Source organism: Neovison vison, chromosome 7, assembly GCF_020171115.1.
Source record: "Neovison vison isolate M4711 chromosome 7, ASM_NN_V1, whole genome shotgun sequence".
In the NCBI taxonomy this organism is placed as follows: Eukaryota; Metazoa; Chordata; class Mammalia; order Carnivora; family Mustelidae; genus Neogale; species Neogale vison.
The window spans coordinates 12,578,797-12,592,282 of NC_058097.1; the positions used below are offsets into that span (position 1 = coordinate 12,578,797).

General features: G+C 48.5%; 2 protein-coding genes across 3 annotated transcripts in view; one reads left to right on the forward strand and one right to left on the reverse strand.

Annotated features, from left to right (window-relative positions):
- ST3GAL2 (ST3 beta-galactoside alpha-2,3-sialyltransferase 2) overlaps nt 1-6,187 on the reverse strand; it is a 48,862-nt gene extending 42,675 nt beyond the window's left edge. The window contains exons 1-2 of one of the 2 annotated variants that reach the window (XM_044255751.1): nt 6,006-6,187; nt 78-313 (exon numbers count right to left, since the gene is read on the reverse strand). The gene's annotated coding sequence lies outside the window, so the exon portion shown is untranslated. The remainder of the gene's footprint in view (nt 1-77; nt 314-6,005) is intronic. The other variant, XM_044255752.1, reaches the window with a different exon arrangement.
- A 482-nt stretch (nt 6,188-6,669) lies between these two features.
- Nucleotides 6,670-13,486, forward strand: part of FCSK (fucose kinase) — a 31,994-nt gene continuing 25,177 nt past the window's right edge. Inside the window, exons 1-2 of the mRNA XM_044255754.1 lie at nt 6,670-6,702; nt 7,008-7,115. The gene's annotated coding sequence lies outside the window, so the exon portion shown is untranslated. The remainder of the gene's footprint in view (nt 6,703-7,007; nt 7,116-13,486) is intronic.

Sequence of the window (13,486 nt, forward strand, 5' to 3'; positions counted from 1 at the left end):
TGTTCCCTCTCTTGCTATGTCTCCCTCTGTCAAATAAAATCTTTAGAATCTTAAAAAAAAAAAGGAAGGCTACTGACCTGGTGAGGCTGGGAGGCTGTTGCCTTCTGGTGGTGCTAGGACTTGACAGCTGAAGGATTCCAGGAAGGGCAGGGCAGGACCAGGACTGCTCTCTGGGGTCCGTATGTCATGCCACAATAGCTCGGGGCACCCTGCTCTTTCTCAGGCCCTGCTGCTCTTCTGGGAGCAAGAGAAAAGCTCCATACAGAAGTGGAGCCACTTTCAGGGTCCCTCTGGGATGCTTCCTACTCTGATCCTATGGAGGAAGAGAAGGAGAAGAGAGACCCTAATGGGCAAAGATGATAACCCAGGAAGAGATGAAAAACAGAGGACTATGGGACAGAGAACAAAGCCCCTCAGGGCTGCAGACTGACTGACTCTGGCTTCCTTCCCACCTCAGCAGCCAGGAAATCGCTTACCCTCCCTGGGCTTCCTCACTTGCACAGTCACATCCCCCTAAAGGAAAAAGCTGGGTTGAGGATGTTTGTAGCATTCAATATCAAAACTGGGGTTTTTTTGTTTATTTGTTTTAATATTACTATACACAAATAAAAATTTATCATTGTTATCAAAACTAAAATTACATTTTTCTCTAAATGTCCCTTGTCTTTGGTTCACCTTATTATCCACAGTACTATGCACTGTATTTATAGATGGCAAAAGATCACATGTATTTGAAAGCCAATAGTTGGTACTGAGGGAAATAGTCTTCTTGACTCCAGGAAGATGACCATCTTTCGGAGAATCCGGGGGGATAAAGTACCCTGTGGCAATAGCTTGTCCAGCCCCAGCCCCAGAGAGGACCCTGATCCTTCCCTCCCATTGCCGTAAGAAAAAATTTCCACAGTTCTCAGCTAGCAAGTTGGGGTGGCCCGAAGCCCAGCCTATGCCCCAGAGCCTTAGAGGAGATCTGTAATGGCAACATGAAGTCTCCACTGACAATATGTTGTAATTATGATAATGATTCATAAATCAGCACCAAGAAGTACTCTAGAATGGCTGGTTAGGGACACACGCAGGCATCCCTGGGGAACACAGCATAACTGGAGGAAAAGCCTGCTCTCCCCAGATAGTAAATTTAGACCCTCTCTTTCCAGAATGTCACTTAGAGATGTCTGCCCTAATAGCTAGCAAGAACTTATTGTTAACAAGCATTCTGAGCAGAAAGGGAGGAAAACTCAAAAATCCAGGTCCCCAGAGAGGTGAGCTGGGCCCTTAAAGTTGCTAAGGGCTCAGGTTTGCAAAACACAGTGTAGGTAAGCTGGGATATGGAACGGAGAGTAGAGAAGGGGAAGGAAGGCTCATGGGTGGAGAGAGAAGAGATGCAGGCGGGCTCAGCGCTGGCCACAAAGTCGAGGTGCTTTCAGGATATGCAGGGGTCCTGTGGCTTTGGGGCCCCACGTCCTCAGGGCTGAGGCCCCAACCTTAGGCAGAGTGGAGTCAGGAGTAATGAGCTCACCAAGGCTCCGGATGTGCCATCAGCATCCTGTCCACAGCTCCTTCAAAGCAGGGGCACATCGCCTTCTCCTGCAAATTCTTCCTCCTCCTGACTTCCCCACGTCAGCTAAAGGGACCAACCTCATCACACGGGCACTGAAATGTCAAACCCCAGCCGACCAAGTGTCTGTTCCACAAGATGATAGCTACTTTGGCAATCTCTCTAGAATCAGTCTCTTCTTTTCCACGTCTGCTGCCAAATTCCAGCTTTTCACTATATCTCACCTGGACCCTATCTACCCGGTTTCCTGTTTCCTCCCTCCCCTTATGACCAGCTATATATATCCTGCTCCTAGTCTGTCCTTTGCCCGCTCAAGAACTTGTCAGAACTAAGTGCTCCGTTTGCCACCTGCCAAGTCAAGTCCTTGTCTAGTGGCTTTCTGGACTGATCTCTTGCAGTGCCCATTTCCTCTTCTTCTGGGGACTTTAAATTTTCGATACAGTCTGGGTGCACTGCCTACCATGCCCCCAGCCCGCCCTGCTAGGCTGGGCCAACCAGACATCTCCTCCCTGGGATGTGCATTCCGAGCCCTGGTGACAAAATTACAGAGCAGGGCTGCAGCAGATTTATCCCGGCGGTAGCGCTACCTTGAAGTCAGCTGGCCTTTGGTTCCTGCCGTACCCACTCTGAGACCCTGGAGGGGACGTGTGTGTTGAGTCATCTCTCTGATTCTGGGAGTCCCCACAATCTTCTAAGGAAGTCCTTTCCTGCCAAAATCAGCCAAGCTGTTGCTTGTAACCAAAGAAGATTTTCTTAGTACTTTCTGACATACATTTCCTACATTCTAGCCAAAAGGGAAAACACCCTATAAATGCTACGATGGCCTCCCTCAGCACCCGTTGGCCTCTCTCCAGCCCCCAGGCACTGCTGAAGCTCTACCAGCCCCTTCAGAGCCCAAAGGCCTCTTCTGAAACCTCTATGGGGATGACTTCGGCTTCCTTTAAAGCAACATGCCACTAGCTGTCCCTTCTGCCTTCTTCCACTGTAGACACTGGGGTACCTGCCTTAGCCCCCTCCTAAGGGACAATGACTTGGTCATTATTTCCTCCACAACACCCACTCCAGGAACCCAGAATAGCTTCAGGTTCAGTAAAATTCACCAGACTCTGCGGGAAGACAACCCAAAGGACAATTACAGGCTCACTGGGCAAAACAGACAGTGAGTGACAAAGAATGTGGAGTGTGTCATCAGAAAGACTGGAGTCTCAATTCCGGGTTCTCCACTTACTGAACCATCTGAGTTCAGGGAAGTCTCGTAATTTCTGTAGGTCTCAGTACTTTGTCTATGAGGTAGTGACAATAATGCCAAACTCTCAATGTGAGGGCATTTAGGATGATGCCTAGCTAGCAGTAAGCACACAGTTAACACCAGCCATTATTCTAGCTATTAGTAGCTGGTTTGACAGATGCTCTATCAAAAAACAAAAACGAAACAGATGCTCTATCAAAGGGCTGGAATCAGGAGTCCCCGGGTTTACTAGGTAACCCCACCTGGATCTGGATTTGCCTTAAAAACAATAGTAGAAAATCCTTCACAAAGTAAAAGCACAATGGAAGTGATTCCTCCCACTTTTCTAAATTTCAGAGATTCCCAGGCGTCCTGCCCAGGGCACGACCATGGCAGGACTTCACCTTGCAAATACTCCAACCTGCTCAGTCTGAGAGAAAGAGTCAGGGCAAATGATGGTGTGGTTCAGCATCTACTTCCCCTTGTCCAAACAGCCATCCCTTTCCCAAAGCTTTAGTTCCTAAATGTCCTGCTTTCGTGGGGCCTTCCTTCAAACAACCAAGGGATAGTGTCTGCTATGTGGTTACAGTGGGACTGGGAGCTCAGGCACTGCAAGTCACCCCTACCATGAACCTAGTCAACACTGCGCAGCATCAGAATGAAAGGCAAAGGCCAATTCAGTGTAGCAGCTAGAACAAGCCTGGGTTGGGGAAGCAAGGCAGAAGTCCCTCTTAAGACTTCTATCTGCCTGGATTAATCTCCTAAGCAACTGTGACAGCCCAAACCAGTGGTTCTCAAAGTGTTCTCTCTGCGGAGCTGAGCAGAAATGCAAATTCTAGGCCCCACCCAGACTGACTGAATCAGAAAACTCTGGGAGTGGGGCCCAGCAATCTGTGCCTTAAACAGCTCTGGGAGGGGGGATGCAGTCTGACGCCAGCTCAAATATGAGGAACCTTGTCCTAAACCTTTCATGACATGATCCTCTGCTTTAATTCAAACATTTGCTGAATGCTATGTACCAAGGATCGAGCCAGGTGATGGTATTCCAGAAATGAGGACACATGTGAAGAACTTCCACAGTTTAATGGGGAAAAACACAAATACACTAGGCAGGATGTGGCATGAAAGAAGTCGAGGGAATCACTTTCCACCCCTCTCCCTCAGACTCCTACCCCTCAGACATTCTCTTGCCATGGCTGGGAAAAGAGAACACTAGTTCTGAAAACTTGGAAACCCACCCCCAATGCTGCTATCCTGGACTCTTCTACCTTGGGTAGCTTTCTCAAGAGGAGTGATCCTTGCCCAGAAGCACGTCTCAGGTCCAGAAGCTTGACATGTGGGGATATGCTCCCACGAGGCCACACCCAGTGGTTCTTAGGGACTTGGAAAATGGCTCTTTTGGAGGTTTGGGCTCAGAAAGTTCCTGGAGGGCCATGAACATGCCACAGCACATCACAACAATGCATTCCTGGGCAGGGTCACTCCCACAGGCCCCTGGCAAGCTTGCACACGAGTGTGCAGATGCAGATAAAAACACACAGACAGTTGGCCCCCTGGCCTCTCTTCCTCTAATCTCAAGTTACAAGGTTAAAGGCATCCTATTCGCAAGCCAAAGGGGAGGGATCAAAGAGGGGTTGCTGAAGCAGCTAGCCATCTGGTTCAGATCAAGACTGCTCATTCAGGACCCCAGCAGACTCCCTGATGGCTCACAGGTTTCCCTCCCTCCCCCAAATTCCCACAGGGAAACTGAAGACTGGGCTGGAAAGGGGTGACCCAAAGGCAAATTTGCCCAAGGAAGACTAGAAAAAAAAAACCTGAATTAGGCAAGTCTGTACCACCTCTCTGAGCCCTGGTTCCCAGTTCCCTTCAGATCCTGAACACCACGGCTAAACTCGAGATTACCGCCTACAGACACTGTGCCTTCCTCCACAAAGCACTCGGGGCACATACGCAGGCTTCCTTCCTGGAAGGAACCCCTTCCAAAGTTAGCAGCAGAATCTCGATAAGTTTTAGGGGTGTGGTCTCCCAGACTCCTCTTATGCCACCATCTCTACCAAGGTAGGAGGTTCCCTCCATCTCAGAGGGACTTCAGAGCCCACCAGGCATAATAAGAGAAAGGAATAACCAACTGGTGTCTAGGCAATTGTCCCAAAGACAAGATGGGAGTGTGAGTTACCCTGCGAGGAATGACTGTTTCCCAGAGACCCCAGAGTGCCCCAAAGCCCCCTCAGAGGCTTTGTCTGGAAGAGGCAGCCACTCCCTTTCTGCCACCAGCACTTCTCTTCCCCCTTTCCCCCAATACCTTAGACTCTGTTCTTCAGTGCTTTATGCAACTGTAAAGCAAGAGACAAGATGGGAGATGGATGCAGTTGGCAAGAACAGAAACTGAAAGGCTAACTTGAGCAAAGAAGCAATGGGTGGGTGACTCTTCACAGGCAGAGAGGACCAGAAGTGGGCTATGGGAAGGAGGATGGGGTTAGCAGAAGTGGTAGAAAGCTAAAGAGGAACCTAAAGTGAGCTCAACCCAGGGATGCATCAGAAGGCTTGGGAAGTCCGGTCCAATTACAGGGGAATGGCTGAAGGGGAAAAAAAAAAAAAAGACTTCCATTCCAAAGCATGGGCTCAGGACAGCCCTCATAGGACTGGGGCATGGCCTTGGCCAAGTTCCTGGTTTATGTCATGCCTCAGTTTCTCCAAAGTAGGAAGGAGGTCAAGCTGTTAGGTCTCATCAGAGGGAACTGGGCCATCGGGGGTGGCTGGGGGGAGTGCCAAGTAGGGGAAAGAGGAGAGAGGTGCTGATGGTGCAAAGGCAGCCTGTGGCCGAGAGAAGCGGGGCAGGGGTCTCCAGGTAGCTCAGAGGCCAAGAGCGCGCAGGGGTTGGGGGTACGAACTAGCCAGTGGACAGTAAGTCGGGACTGGGGCAGCGAGCGCTTCCCAGAGCTGGGGCTGGGGGCTGCCACCAAAGAGTGGAACAGTCGCGCCTCAAGGGCTGGGAGCGGCTCGAGGTGCAGAAGCAGAAGGCGGGGATGGGGATTGAGGCCAAGACAGGCGGACCCGCGCCCCCATGGGGCAACCCAGAGCCCAGACCCCGGGGAAGTTGTCGGGGTGGACCGGGCGGGTCTGGGCCGCTGGGCCGAGCCAGCTGCCCGCGCGTTAAGGGGTTCGGGCAGCAAGGGGCCCGGGGCGCCCCGCATCCCGCCCGCCTTCATCCCGCCCGCGCACCTCAGTCAGCGCCGGGCGCCGCGCGGGCCATGCTCGCCGCTCCTGTCGCCGCCTCCGCCCGTGCAGAAAGCCGCCGCCGCCGCTGGCGGCGTCCGAACCCGTTAGCTCCGCGGTTCCCCCGTCCGTCCGCAGCGGGCCAGTCCCGCCCTTGCCGGCTCTGCCCTCCCGGAGCTGGCCGCCGCCGCCGCCGCCTCAGTCCGGCCCCTCCCCCCACCCCAGCCCGGCTTGAAGGGAAGGGTGGGGGAAGGGGACGACTGCCCCCTCCCCATTCACATCCTCTCTGCCTCTCCCCACCCTCCTCCACACGCACCCTGGCGGGCATGCTGGGATATGGAGTGCAGCCGGCGCTGGACCGCTAGGGGTGCGCCACATTCAGGACTACAGCTCCCGGAAGACAGCGCGCGCGCTAAAGGGATTGTGGACTTTGTAGTTCTTCAGGGATGGGGGGGTGTCTACCGCGCAGGAGGTGGGGGTCGGCGCGGCGGGGGATGGGAAATCTCCATTCCCAGAAGGCTGGGCTCCCGGCGTTTTGAAACAGAGGGTGTGGGGTTCTGCGGTGCTCCGGGCTCGGGTTGAATACCTGGATCCCGAGGGAGGTGCAAACTGTAGCCCAGGATGCCTCTCAGACGCGTCTGTGGCCAGATGCGGCCGAGTCCGGCTGAAGAGGAAGCCTCCCGGCCGCCGAACAGAGCCTCGGGTACAGTTGCCACTAGCGCTCCCAAAGAGCCATGACCTGAGACCAGTTTGGCTGCGTGCCCGGGCTCTCCAAGCCGGAGGAGCTGTGGTGGGGCCTTTGTGCTCAGGCAAGAGGAGAAGCGGCTCCAGGAGCGGCGTGGGCGTGGGGTTTTCCCCACCCGGGAAAGAGGAGCCGAGAGACTGTGGGTTTCCCGGAGCACCTCGTTCAGTCTCACTCTCTTTTGTCAGATGCTCTTAGCTCCCTCCCTACTGTTTAGGGTAAGGCGCACAGGTTTTAAATATTTTTTCCATGTCTTCTCTTAGCAGGGACCTTCCCCAACTTCCAAACCTAACTCAAACCCTTTGAGAAGCTCCAGGTCGACTGCACTTTCGTCCTCCAAGCTTCATCTCCTCTGGCAGAGCGGAAGCCTGTAGGTCAGTGGTTCTCAAACTTTGGCGTGTTATCAGATTCTCCTGGAGAGCTTGCTCAAATACAGCTGGCTCCCCACTCGAGGTTTCTGTTTCATTAACTCTAAGGTGTGCCTGGGAATTTGCATTTCTAGCAACATCCCACGTGAGGCTGCTGGCTGCTGGTCTGGGGAAGCACTTTGAGAACTGCTACTGTTGCTGTTTGTTAGTTCTGACTTTGTCCTTCAAGGATGGGTCTGCTGTGGAATATTAGTCTCAGAAAAGCCAGGCCGTCTAAGGCAGGATTCTAGCATAGTTTAGCACAGGAGTGCTCTTTTTAATTGTAATAAGTAAACAAATCAGTTCATCCTGGAAAGAAAAATAGGGTGTGGGCCATCTGATTGAAAGGTGTTCCTGATCTTAGCCCTTGGTGTTTTCTCTAAAGCTGGGGAGGTTTTCTGGTGGTAACTGCCCCTCCCCTCCATGTATGTAAGCCAAGGAGTGTGATCTCAAATGGGGAGTACAGTGGACTCAGTAGAATCCACTCCCACTGGCTGGGCTACAACCTAAAACAGGTTGGGGAGGCACCTGGGTGGCTCAGTTGGTTAAGCATCTGACTTCAGCTTTGGTTATGATCTCAAGGTCCTGGGATTGAGCCCCATATTGGACTCCCTGCTCAGTGAGGGGTCAGCTTGTCCCCGCCCCCCGCTCATTTTTTTTTTTTAACCTCTCTCTCTCAAAGAAATAAAATCTTTAAAAAATTAAATAAATAAAAATAAAACAGGTTGGGGTGGTGAAAGATGAGAAGGTGGCTTCCTGACCTCTCAGGTAGGCTCTCCTTGACCTTGTAGTTCTGGGAACTACAAACCCCTGAAGACAACACTTGGTGACCATCACCCTCAGACACAATCCTAGACTCTACCAGCTGTAAGGTGACAAAGATTCACTGCTTGACCGAACTTCAGCCAGGCTGGTCTGAGCTCTCTTCTTCCATAGGCCTCAAACTTGGTCTATAAAAACTACACTCCTCAACACAAACGATTTCATTCATCCTCCACCCTGCACAGTAAAGACTTAAACACAATAACATAGTTAGTTTCTAACACCTCAAAGCCACATCCCTCGGATGACTATAGCTCCTCTCAAGTGCAGGCCAGGTAAACCAACCTCAAAGCTGCGAAAAGGATTTGTTGTTTGTTGTTTGTTGTAGCCAACCCCAGAAGATAGGTGACTACTCCAACTTAAACACTTACTACAAAGGGCTTGCAACTGTGACTCCTTCCTCTGTCCTTTTGAGATGTATATGTAGCTTCTACAGCTCCGGAGTGCCTTTACCCGAGGACCTGAAAGCCCTTCCTTTGAAATGTAATCATCAGGAAGGGTAGGGCCCGGGTCTCTCAAGCCTCCAGGGGAGGATTGCATCCTAACTTCCTAACAGATAGCAGGCCTAATCATTTACACCCACCAACCAATCCTTCGTCATTTTTCACTTCCCTGACTCCAGAGCTACTCTCACCTCCCTCCGTACTCCCTGATTCTCTCTTTAAAATGTGTCACCTCAGGGCGCCTGGGTGGCTCAGTGGGTTAAAGCCGCTGCCTTCGGCTCAGGTCATGATCTCAGGGTCCTGGGATCGAGCCTCACATCGGGTTCTCTGCTCAGTGGGGAGCCTGCTTCCTCCTCTCTCTCTCTCTCTCTCTCTCTGCCTGCCTCTCTGCTTACTTGTGATCTCTCTCTGTCAGATAAATAAATAAAATCTTAAAAAAATTAAAATAAAATGTGTCACCTCTACAAACTGAAACTGAATTCCATTCACACTGGACCCCTTCATTATTGTAGTAGTATATTGCTGGTTAAAATCTGGCCTAACACTTTGGTGTCTGGCTTTGTTTATCTTTGACAAAAGGGGTGGGTACACTGAGTCCTCAGGGCCCAGATTCTAGTGTTCCACCCTTCCACTGAGGGCCAAAAGGGTGAGTTACTCTCAGGTCCTTGGGCAATTAGCCAAGTGGCCACCAGAGGCGTTGGACCTTGACTAAAGTTAACTCTGGGATGCTTTTCTGCTTTTAGATTTGTGTCTCCATCACAGGCCAGTGGCAGCTAAGTCATCCACATGCAACCCGGTGCTCTTTCCATAAAACGAGTTGCCAGGCCTTTCCTAAAGGGACTTGACCTCTGCACCTGAGTCACGTGCCATGACAACATTCCCTCACATGCAGAAGGTTCATGAATTTTTGAGTTTACACTCGTCTCCCGAATCTCTGTTGGCAGATGGTTCAGGGAGAACTAAGATGCCCTTTCACGGACAGGGCAAAGAGACCTTCCTTCTACCTCAGCTCCAATGGAGACCCTTATCATAACCCTTACCACCTCCCACTTAGATGTCATATTGCTTCACCCTTTTCCCCTCGCTGGTTCTGTTTTCCCATCCCCTCCGCCCATCCAAATTCTGCCTGTCTGAAGTCTACCTTGAGTTTTCCTTCCTCCAGAAGGTTCTCCCCAACTGCCTCAGGGTAGCATTTGGATTTGAATCATTCTTTGACACCAAGGCGCCCCCCCCAAAGACCTCATTTTTTAGAGCTGTTGTAAAGATTGAAAAAAATACTATGATCTTAGGTAGGAAGACTATCAAAAATAAATGAAGTTAATCTATAAATTATTGTGATTCCAGTACAAATACTAGCAGGTTGTTTGCTCTTTTTGTTGTTCATTTTTTGGAGATGGGAGAGAGAAGTAGAGAAATTGATTTTTAAAAATTATTTGGATAAATAGGAGGGCCAGAGTGGCTCAGTCAGTTAATCATCTGACTTGGGCTCAGGTCATGATCCCGGGGTCCTGGGATCAAGCCCATGTTGGGCTCCCTGCTCAGTGGGGAGCCTGCTTCTCCTTCTTCCTCTACCTGCTTCTGCCTACTTGTGCTCTATCTCTCTGTCAAATAAATAAATAAAATCTTCTAGGGGTGCCTGGGTGGCTCAGTGGGTTAAAGCCTCTGCCTTCAGCTCAGGTCATGATCCCAGGGTTCTGGGATCGAGCCCTGCATCAGGCTCTCTGCTCAGCAGGGAGCCTGCTTCCTCCTCTCTCTCTGCCTGCCTCTCTGTCTACTTATTCTCTCTCTCTCTCTCTCTGTCAAATAAATAAATAAATAAATAATGTTTTAAAAAAGATTAAAAAAAATTTTTTTTGGAAAAATAACAAGCAAGAGTAGTCAGGAAATGTTTAAAAAAAACTACAGTAGTAAAGGATGTTAGCCCTCTCAGTTAGTCAACATATTATAAAGTCTACTCTTAAAGGGTATGGTAGATCAATGACAGACCTGCCAGTCTAGAAGTAAACTCAAATACTCATAGGAATGAGCTTAAATACCAAAGGGAAATTGGCATGTAGTAAAGATACATTCTTAAATAAGCAGAAGAGAAGGTGAATTACTCTATAATGATGGGGACAATTGGGGAAACCATTTGCTAAAAAATTAAGTCAACAGTGACTAAATTAGTGGATTGAAGTAAAAATCACCAATGCTTCTCAGTGTCATGAAAAACAAAGACAACCATACTTCATCCATAGAAGTAAGACCCTCTGATGGGACGCCTGGGTGGCGCAGTTGGTTGGACGACTGCCTCCGGCTCAGGGCGTGATCCTGGAGTTCCGGGATCGAGTCCCACATCAGGCTCCCAGCTCCATGGGAAGTCTGCTTCGCTCTCTGACCTTCTCCTCGCTCATGCTTTCTCTCACTGTCTCTCTCTCTCAAATAAATAAAATAGAAAAAAAAAAATTTAAAAAAAAAAAAAAAAAAAAAAAGAAGTAAGACCCTCTGAAAGTAGTGTTGAAGACAGAAATCACCCCAAAGCTAACAACACCAATATACAGAATATGCTGGTATCAGAGGACCAGGTTATTTGAAACCAGGTAAGATACAATCAAGAAAATGCAGTGAGAAACCATATAGGACAAATGACCCAGTTTCTTAATTAATTCTTAAATTAAAAAAAAAAGACATAGAAGAGAATCTGTAAATTTTAAAATTTTAAATTGGCCTTGTCAGCCAATCACAATGTATGGACTTTATTCAAACAACAAAACAAGTTGTTTTACAATAGGGGAAATTTGGGGAACCTGGGTGGCTTTGTTGGCTAGTCATGGCTCAGGTCGTGATCCCAGGGCATGGGATGGAGCAAGTCAGGCTCCTTGCTCAGTGGGGAGCTTGCTTCTCCCTCTCGCTCTGCCTGCTGCTCCCCCTGCTTGGACTCTTTGTTAAATAAATGGATGAAATCATTTTTAAAAAGGGGGGGAGACTTGAACACTGACCGTTGGATATTAATCGATTGCTATTAATTTTAAGTGTGCTAATGTTGTTGTGGTTAGTTTTTTGTCTAAGAGACCTCATTTAATAATATATACTGAAATCCTGAAATCCTATTTATGGAATGATAAGATGTCTGGGGTTTGCTTCAGAATAATTCAGGGTTGGATGAAGGTAAAGATACGAGTTTGACTGGATTGATCATTGTTGGAGTAGGGGGGATGATGGTTACTTGGGGTTCATTATAATATTTTTTCTACTTTTGCATGTGTTTGAAGTTTTCCATAATAAAATGGTTTAAACCTTTTTCAGTGACATCTCCACCTCATACCTCGCTAAAAACCATCACCAATACCACCACCAAAAACCAAGTTAATAGAAAATGGGAGACATTTTTGGAATTTATATTAAAAGGTGAAGAGCTGGGGCGCCTGGGTGGCTCAGTGGGTTAAGCTCTGCCTTTGGCTCAGGTCATGATCTCAGGGTCCTGGGATCGAGACCCCCATCGGGCTCTCTGCTCTGCAGGGAGCCTGCTTCCTCCTCTCTCTCTGCCTGCCCCTCTGCCTACTTGTGATCTCTGTCAAATAAATAAAGTTTAAAAAAAAAAAAAGGTGAAGCGCCAATATAAGATGCTTTTGTAAATCAGTAAGAAGACCAAGAACCCAATAGGAAATGTAAAAATTATATGAACAGTTCACAAAAGAAGGAAACACAATGGCTCTGATATGAAAGATGCAGAGCTTCTGTTTTTTAAAAAAATTGTAGTAAAATACATATAGCATGAACTTTACCACCTTAACCATTTTTTTTAAAGATTTTTAAATTTATTAATTTGACAGAGGGAGAGAGAGACAGAGAGAAAGGGAGCACAAGCAGGGGGAGTGGGAGAGGGAGAAGCAGGTTTCCCACTGAGCAGGGAGCCTGATGGGGGCTCGATCCCAGAACCCTGGGATCATGACCTGAGCCGAAGGCAGACACTTAACAAGGGAGCCACCCAGGCTCTCACTGCCTTGACCATTTGTAAGTGCACAGTTCAGGGACATTAAGTTCGTTCACCCTGTTGTGCCCCATCACCACCACTCATCCACAGAGCTCTTTTCATCTTGCAAAACTGAAAAGTTCTGTACCCCTTAAACAATGACTCCTCACATTTTCCCCTCCCCCCAGTTCCTGACAACCACCATTCTACTTTCCATCTCTATAAATTTGACTATGAAGTCATATCAGCATGAGGACAGTATTTGTCCTTCTGTGTCTGGTTTGTTTCACTTAGCATAATGTCCTCAATGTTCATCCACATTGTAGCATGTGTCAGGACTTCCTTCCTCTTTCAGGCAGGATAATATTCTATTGTGTGTATGTTCCACATTGTATCCATTTATTTATCATTTGACACTTGGGTTGCTTCCATCTTTGGGCGATTGCAAATAAAGCTGCTATGAATATGGGTATAGAAATCTCTCTTTAAGTCCCTGCTTTCAGTTCCCTTTTTTTAAAAATTTATTCATTTATTTGACAGAGAGAGATCACAAGTAGGCAGAGAGGCAGGTGGAGAGAGAGGGGGAAGCAGGCTCCCCGCCGAGCAGAGAGCCTGATGCGGGGCTCAATCCCAGGACCCCGAGACCATGACCTGAACTGAAGGCAGAGGCTTAACCCACTGAGCCACCCAGGCACCCCCTTGCTTTCAGTTCTTTTAGGTATATACCCAACAGTGGAATTGCTGTATCATATAACAATTCTGTTTTTAATTTTTGGAGGAACCATCATAGTATTTTCCATAATGGGTGTATTGTTTTACATTTCCACAGCAGTGACAAGGGTTTCCGTTTTTCCACATCCTCACCAACCGTTATTTTCTGAGCTTCATGCTGAATAAATAAATGCAAATTAAAACCACACTGAAATATCATTTTTCACCTATCAGATTGGCAAAGACCAAATAGCTTGATAACTATCTTGGCAAGAGTGTGGGGAACAGGATTTGTGTATGCTGTGAATGTGACTGGAAACTGGTACAGCCTCTAAGAAGAGTAACTTAGTAATATCTTCAAATTACACATGCATACACCATTTGACCCAGAAATTTGTAAGAAAGTATCC